The 9,078-nt window shown below is 42.7% G+C and overlaps 1 long non-coding RNA gene across 1 annotated transcript in view; it reads left to right on the top strand.

Moving 5' to 3' along the window:
* The first annotated feature begins 4,772 nt into the window (after window positions 1–4,772).
* LOC139746177 (uncharacterized) overlaps window positions 4,773–9,078 on the top strand; it is a 48,385-nt gene continuing 44,079 nt past the window's right edge. The window contains exon 1 of the long non-coding RNA XR_011712086.1: window positions 4,773–4,924. This is a non-coding gene — a long non-coding RNA (uncharacterized lncRNA). The remainder of the gene's footprint in view (window positions 4,925–9,078) is intronic.

The following is a 9,078-nucleotide window of genomic DNA, read 5'->3' as shown; positions in this document are numbered from 1 at the left end:
AGAAGGAGAGTATATATATTTTTATTTTCATTCTTTTTTTTATTTTGCTTTGTCGCTGTCTCCCGCGTTTGCGAGGTAGCGCAAGGAAACAGACGAAAGAATGGCCCAACCCACCCACATACACATGTATATACATACACGTCCACACACGCAAATATACATACCTATACATCTCAACGTATACATATATATATACACACACACACACACATATACATATATACACATGTACATAATTCATACTGTCTGCCTTTTATTCATTCCCATCGCCACCCCGCCACACATGAACTAAAAAAACCCTCCCCCAATGTGTGCGAGGTAGCACTAGAAAAGACAACAAAGGCCACACTCGTTCACACTCAGTCTCTAGCTGTCATGTAATAATGCACCGAAACCACAGCTCCCTTTCTACATCCAGGCCCCACAGAACTTTCCATGGTTTACCCCAGAAGCTTCACATGCCCTGGTTCAATCCATTGAAAGCACGTCGACCCCGGTATACCACATCGTTCCAATTCACTCTATTCCTTGCACGCCTTTCACCCTCCTGCATGTTCAGGCCCCGATCACTCAAAGTCTTTTTCACTCCATCTCTCCTCCTCCAGTTTGGTCTCTCACTTCTCCTCATTCCCTCCACCTCTGACACACACACACACACACACACACACACACACACACACACACACACTTACACGTGCATTTTGGCTAAACTTATTTTTATACAGGACATTAACACGGTCCACGGTTTTGGCGTTACCATGGTCCAGGACGCTACTCCTGGATGAAATTGGTGCTTGTAGAACTGTTGTGGCTTTACGAGGGTCCAGGATGTTACTCTTTGAGGAAGATGATGCTTGTAGACTGGTTTTCGAGTTACCAGGCTCGAGTACACTACTCCTAGGTGAATGTGTTGGTTGTAGACCCATTCTGTCGTAACAAGGGTCCAGGTCGCTACTTCTGGATGAAGGTGGTGCTTGTAGAGTGATTTCGGCTTTACCAAGATCCAGTGCGCTTATCCTTGGGGAAGGTAGTGCTTGTAGACCAGTTGTTGCACTACCAGGGTAGACCGGTTGGTGAGCTAGCATGGCAAGGACACTACTCCTGGATGAATGTGGTGCTTGTAGACCAGTCCTGGTGCAACCCAAGGTCCAGGACGCTACTTCTAGGGAAAGATGATGCTTGTAGATCGGTTGTGGTGCAACCAGGGTTCACGACGCTGCCATTGGGGGAAGGTGGTGCTTGTAGACTGGTTGTGGCGTTACCCAGGGTCCAGGACGCTACTCCTGGGTGAGGGTGGTGCTTGTAGACTGGTTGCGACGTGCCAGGTTCGAGGACAATACTCCTAGGTGAAGGTGGTGCTTGTAGATCGGTTGTAGCGTTAAAGATATCCAGGATGAACATTATTCCCTTCCGGGCCAGTGTATATGATGGAGAACATTAGCCCGTCAAAGGCCAGTGTATGTGATGGAGAACAGTAGCCCCTCAAAGGCCAGTGTATATGATGGAGAACAGTAGCCCCTCAAAGGCCAGTGTATATGATGGAGAACATTAGCCCCTCAAAGGCCAGTGTATATGATGGAGAACATTAGCCCCTCAAAGGCCAGTGTATATGATGGAGAACATTAGCCCCTCAAAGGCCAGTGTATATGATGGAGAACAGTAGCCCCTCGCAGGTCAGTGTATGTGATGTTGAACATTAGCCCTTCGCAAGCCAATGTATATAATAGAGAACATCAGCCTCCCGCAGGCCAGTGTATATGATGGAGAACATTAGCCCCTCGCATGTCCAGTGTATATGATGGAGAACGTTAGCCCCTCGCAGGTCACTGTATAGTATGGCGAACAACAGCCCCTCGCAGGCCAGTGTACATGATGGAGAACAACAGCCCCTCGCAGGCCAGTGTACATGATGGTAAACAATAGCCCCTCGCAGGCCATGTACATGATGGAGAACAACAGCCCCTCGCAGGCCAGTGTACATGATGGAGAACAATAGCCCCTCGCAGGCCATGTACATGATGGAGAACAACAGCCCCTCGCAGGCCAGTGTACATGATGGTAAACAATAGCCCCTCGCAGGCCAGTGTACATGATGGTAAACAATAGCCCCTCGCAGGCCAGTGTACATGATGGAGAACAATAGCCTCTCTCAGGCAGGCCAGTGTACATGATGGTGAACAATAGCCTCTCTTAGGCAAGCCAGTCTCTATTACTTGAGGACGTATCCTTGCATTAGTAACAGTGGATTCCAACACCAATGCTATAGCTCTCTCCGGGACGACCTGCATCTCCAAGTTTCAGTTTGCGAAACCGACCTCACAGAGCTGGCGCACATCATACGAATCCCACCAAGAACGAAAACTCGACGCTGCATGGAGAGGCAATGCTTCGCACAGCGTTATATTCTATAATGGAAAAAAATAAGATTTCGTCCAACACACGTAGGAGGCAACATTGCAAATGGACAAGATACCCCGGATCATGTAGTAATGGCACGCAGGAGTGGGAACTGCTCGAGCAGACAAAAGGCGGTCGTATCATCAATGCTTAACAAGGTTACAGGAGGTCATTGAAGCTGAAGGGGAATGATCAAATTATTAGGGGTTCTCATTTCCCTCCTTCTACCCTCAATGAACAATTACCTATATCTTCCTCACCACTTCACATAGTCACAAGAACATATAATCAAAATATGCTATATGGGCAATAATCATAATTAAGATATGCTATATGGACCATAATCTAATTATTTTTGATGGGTTATTGTGTTATATTTCGTGATTTATCCTTTCGACACGAAGACAGAAAACATAACAAATAAATAAGGCACACGGTTCAAATGTGTTATATGAATGCAAAATAAACTGTCATATTACTACAAAGACCAATGATTCATGTAAATGGTATTAAACTCAGTGGAATACGTATTGGTAGCCAGTATAAAGATAAGAAGTGGCAACTTACGATATCGAAGCGTTCAGCAGCTGGCGACTTACAATGCCCAAATCCTAGCACTAGGGCTACATAGAATATTAATGTCAGATAATTACAGTATCTGATAATCGATGATACATTGATTGCCTGGGATTGGTGTGTGTATGGTTTTGAAGTGTGGATAGAGTGTAGGAGGTAGTAAGTTAACGATTAAGTGATTACAGCCTAGGAGACGGACGGAAGCAGACATGTTCGTCTTTGCAGCCATCTGCTGAACTTGAGGTTGTTTAGGCTAACAGGTGGTTAAAACTCATTCATCAAGGGCAAAATATATGTTGTGGGAACAATACTGATGATTAGAAATGTTGATACAAACTATTCAAACCTTATTACACATTCAAAGGGAGTCGTGGACATTGGTAACGCACTACTCTTGTGATACATACTTTAAAGTGACGGATAATGATAACAGATATGGTTGAAAATATTGATAGAGTCATAAGTATATATGTATTCGTACTGTAGTGCCCACAGACTTGAAACATATACATGTATGGATCAATTCTTCGGAATCCGTCAATCATTACTTTAACATAAGCCATCAACGTTGCTCCTGGCCTTGCAGGGCGAAGATGTGATATCCTCTTGGGTTTGTTGGGAGGAGGATGGACCAACATGCATCTCCTACTCTCCTTCACCGTGTCAGTCAATGGAACCGTTTGACCCACCTCCAACACCTCTATACCCATATAAAATACCACCGATTTCGATCATTTCCAAGTCACATACACACATCAAAGTGCCCCTAGAGATCGGGCTACTGTAAGTAGTCTCCTGCATCTTACTTGTCAGCTAAATCATACGCAACACACAGACAGAAGAATTTCTTTTTCCATCATACTTTATGAGCGTGTGGGATCCTGTTGTAGTGCAGGGACTCCTTTTAAACTGGGCAACTTTACGGATTTATTATATGCTTGGCAGTGAGGTTTTTCCACTATTGCTAGACCATACCCCACACCAGTCGAGGTCTCCGCGTATATCTTCGGCAGGCTGTACATGTTCCTTTCCCTACCCTAATCCGATCCCCTAGATCTTGACATTAGTCAGTTTTCTCTAGCTCGTTTCCTCTCCCCTCTTGCCTTGTTGCTCTTGACATACACTCGTACGAACACCCTCCCATTTAACAAGTTTGTATGGCTCTCTCAGCACCCGTAGACCACATACTTCCATGTCAAATGATAACCTAGCAGCTTCGCGCCCTTGTGATGTCAATACTGGAATGCTGTGTCGCCCGTATTTCTTTATTCCTCTCTCAACCCTCTCATTCCGAGAGAAACTGGGCATTCATACAACGGAGCATTAACTTAAACGTTACAGACTCATCAATCCAACACTTTATATCAAGAAAAGGATCAACTTTCTTGCCATTATCAATTTTCGGAATAAAGTTCCACAAGTAGGCAGTTGGCAGCAGCACTGACATTAACGTTAGGGAGAATCCAAATGTATATATGAAAGTATAAGACTTTTTTTCAAATATATCACTACATCTGTTACTGTTAGCTGTTTTGAAAGCAGTAAATTGTCACAGCTGAATAATGATCACATTGTACGAAATATTCAGTTGGTTGGTCTTTTTGCATTATTTTTTTGTTTGTTTTCAATTAACTGTTTACAAATATGAATGTTTTCAATAATCTCTATACGTGCAAATAGTAATGTTATCGAGATCTAAAGATATGATTTTCTGGGGAAAGTGATTGCTCTTCTCGGTCGCTGCCAAGGATGGTCGCTGGCCTGTGGTTCGCTAGCTTGACAACAGTGACGTCCTGCAAGTTGAAATGTGGTTGTCGACTTATCATTCCGAGTGTTTATCTGTGAAAAAAATAATATTAAGACATTTGCTAACAATTGTATCAACGTTCCATTTTGGATTGTTGAATTGTAGAGGAGTCATAAACAAGCTGAAGATGAGATGTGTCACAGAGTAAGTTACTTAAGTCTGTAATGATGAATTGGTGTGAAGTCTGTTGATTGTAAATAATGTCTGGCATTGACAACGATGATGATAATCATGCACTTAACTATTGGGGAAGGCAAGCAGGTAGTGAGATTTTACTTCATGGATACTTGATTTTAGAGGATTGCTTAAAAAAAGAATTTCAGTGAGTGTACACATACAAAGAGGTGATCCAGTCTGTTATTAAATGACAATTTTTTTTACAGTACGGACGCACGTTTTTTAGATGATAGAACTTAACGAAATTGGTGCCACTGGATTCGGTATTATGTATATAACGTTCATTTAGAGTGTGTGATTTTAAGTTTAGCACCTCCAGTACCTTCAGTTTAAAGCTCTCATAAAGTGGACAAGGGTTTATAGTAGAGGGAAATTGTGGGGTAAAGACAACAGAAAACGAATAGTTGAAGGTGTTTATAATGCATAGGTAATACGCGTCCAATTTATGCACATAGTAAACGAACAGTTGAGAGACATATCACTTTATGATGTCCTTACTCTATGTGGAAGCACATAAGGAAAGTGATAATCCTGTGGACGGCTGAAAAGTCATTCACCAGACTCTTGCAAGACTTGTACTGATTCTATAAAGCTTTATAATATTTCTATGTTAATATGCAAACTAGATGAAGCTGTGATGTCTAGAAAGGTTTATTATTATTATTATTATTATTATTATTATTATTATTATTATTATCATCTATGCATTTCACTGAATACCGGCCATGCACTGTAACATTTGAATCCTGCAGAATGTGAGTTTTACAGTTGTAGGAGTTCAGATGCCTTTATTTGTACAGACATTTGAGCTCAATGATTACCCTCCAAATCAAACAAATTATGGTGCAGTTAAGGGGAGTACATATTTTGATAAATTTTCACTAATATGAGATGCCACAAGAAGCATTAAAATCGGTAAGTAATCTTTTTGTTTTCTTATATTTACTGGTATTTACCATTGTTTATCTTTTTCTTAACTCCACATTTTTTCCTCCCCTTTATGATCCTACCGCTATTATTTAGTATAATAGAAAAAAAGCATAGAGTGAAAAAGGAAAATCAGTCCTTACCAAGGCAACATCGGTTTCTTAAGAGTAAAAATAAGATTAGAAATCTTAGAAAATGCATGTCTGTATTGTAAAATTTTACCCATGAATTGTACTATGATTTATTCTATGGTAATAAGTAAGTGTTAATTGGAAGGGGCATGAAGATCAGAGAAAATGTTGGTAATTGTCAAGTTTAATTCTGCATTTTTAGAGAAAATGTTGGTAATTGTCTAGTTTAATTCTGCATTTTTGTCATAGATGGAAATAAATGGAATTGGTATTGTGAAACTTAGTGGAGTGCATATAGTACACATTTGCCTGTGGAGATCACTTCAACCCACTATACCAGTAGCTACAAGAATCTCGACTCTCCCACAAAGTGGGCAGGGCTTTGAAAGAAAGGGTAATAATAGAATTGAAACTCCAAGAATCTTGAATTCAACCAAACAATCTAATCTAATTAGACTTGGCCTAATCCAGCATAACTTAGCTTGCCAGCACCTTGCATAATGTACATTACCAACGTTAACCTAGCCTAGAAGATACCTGGCACAAGGATGCCTATCATAGGCTATTTTTTTCCTTTTCTTTTTTTTTACAGTGCCAATTGTTAGTATAGGATGATAGGGATCTAAATACTGAAAGGGGCATAGGATACTAACAGATCAGACTGTGGATAGCAAAACCAGAAGTATGGAGAGAACACTGGCAGTTTGGAAAGATGGTTCGATACCTTACCCTACCCCCTGACCTAAGTAGGATCCCCCATCAACTCACCATCTAGTGTGGCCTGACGGATGGAAGTAGCAGGCTTATCCTGCCAAGATGTCTACTTTTCCCAACCGTCAAACTGCTCTCGGAAAGAGCATCAGATTGGGGAAGAGCACTGTGGTTTCAGAAGCAGTAGAGGATGTGTGGATCAGGTATTTTCCACCATGGGTAGCCGTGGGGGTACAACCAGATCCCACCCTCCACAAAGGCACAAAGGGGGCATCACCCATGTCAGCCCGAGTGCCGACACCAAATGTTACAGGAAGCTGATCAATCTACTTGTGCTCTTGGACCACATCCTGTAAAGGGAATGGGTCCAGGTTAGGGCCTTCATGGAGCACATCTCGAGGTCCTGGTAGGAAAGCCCTAGCCCTAACCCCCTGAGAGGTTGTTTGCCGCCATGGTAGCCTTGGGGATACAACCAGATACCACCCTCCACAAAGGCAAAAAGGGGGCATCACCCATGTTAGCCCGAGGGTCGACACCAAATGTTACAGGAAGGCTGATCGATCTACCTGTGCTCTTGGACCACATCCTGTAAAGGGAATGGGTCCAGGTTAGGGCCTTCACGGAGCACACCTCGAAGTCCTGGTAGGAAAGCCCTAGCCCTAACCCCCTGAGAACACTTGCACTCTTCTGACACCATGCACCATGCCAATTCAGAGTATCTGTCATCACCCGCATGAAGTCTTTACCGGTTAAATCCTATACGCCCTGTAGGATATCCGGGGTGCGTAATAGCTGCATATTGTCCATTTGAGAGTGCAAAGCAAACTCCAGAGACATGGGTGTCTATGATAACAGTCTCTGTACCTTTCTGGAAGTCACAATATCTGGCTTCCTAAAGGACCTTGCAATGGGGATACGAGGCTCACAAACCACATCATATCCCTTCTGTCTCAACCGGCTGGCCACAAATTTACTGATGTTATCGTGTCTTTTGACTCTACCCCAATGGGTACGTGGGCATACCTGAGCGATATGCCCAAGCGTACCGGGCTTATGAAATGTGTCGCAGAAGACGGAGATTCTGGGTCGGCCTCTTGCAGCCCTAGGGGGGGGTAGTTAATGTGCCAGCCTTCTTTTGAACTGCTTTAACATAGTCACTGCTCGAGAAGACAGGTCCCACTGATAACCCATCTGCTAATCTGGGGTACGGCTGTAGATGGAGCGAGACTCATCCCATCACAGGAGCTAACTAGATTTGACCTCCATGCATGATGGTATTTGTTTTTATTGCTCACCTGTTGACCAGCAATGCATGCAGGGCCCGATCAACTCTGTAATTTCTTCCTAATAACAGGTCCCCGTACTGCTGTCTGAATTACAGGGTCAGACAAGGTGAACAAATTTTCAGATCTGGCCTGTTTGTTAAGCCAGACAATCGAAACAAAGTTGGGAATCCCAGGCCCACCATCACCCACTGCTGAGTGGAAGTATGCCTAGTGTGAGTCATTTGGCAGGTGAAGTCAACGGAAAACCACCTCCCGCACTTACCTGTTCATGCGTGCTAACTGTTTTATAGACTTTCCCCTGCACCAGGCAATGCATGAGCTTGAGTACGAGATGATCATTGAAGGTTGTAATCCTCTGCTAAAGTTTTAGAGGGGCTCTGGTGATATTAGACAACCCCTCTTCTAGCATGGAACTGTAGGACCATCGCCTGCCTCCTTTAATGAGAACTCCAAGTTACTCATAGTAGTACTCAGCGTCCATGGAGCTGATAATGCTGCCCAAGTCTTGGAATATTCTGTTCTCATTGACATACCAAGTCTTGCGCTTACCACTAGACTCCATACAAATGAATTCTTACCTTATCAAGAAGGAGAATATAGTGGAATCAGATTGATGCAGTTTATTTTCTTAGGGAAGAACTGTGCTTGGTACACGAGGACACTGGCATGATCATTCATACGCATCTTAGTCGATATTTACATTGTATGCCCTTAGTGGACATAATTACAGCTTTGGTTGACAGGTTTGATTATATCTGTACTGCTTAAGATTATGGTATAATGATCAACGGAGTGTTATCTCTGTAGTACAAGGAGGATGAATTACACTGACTAAGGTTACCTCAAGTTTATCCTCCGCAGACACAAAAAATAAAGTTCATTTCCGTTCCATTGAATACCATTCGCTACAAAGTTTTCAGAGATCATATGATTAGTTTTTATATTGAGGGCTTCAGTCGCAGACAAAATTCCACATCAAGGCTGGGCCTTAACTGAAATATGGAGAGATTTGTGAGACGGAAAAAGAAAAAACAAGGGAAAGTGTATGAATTTTCGAGGACGTGAA

Source organism: Panulirus ornatus, chromosome 64 (assembly GCF_036320965.1).
Source record: "Panulirus ornatus isolate Po-2019 chromosome 64, ASM3632096v1, whole genome shotgun sequence".
NCBI classification, from domain to species: Eukaryota; Metazoa; Arthropoda; class Malacostraca; order Decapoda; family Palinuridae; genus Panulirus; species Panulirus ornatus.
Note: the sequence above shows the minus strand (reverse complement) of the source record. Positions and strands in the feature narration are given on the sequence as shown.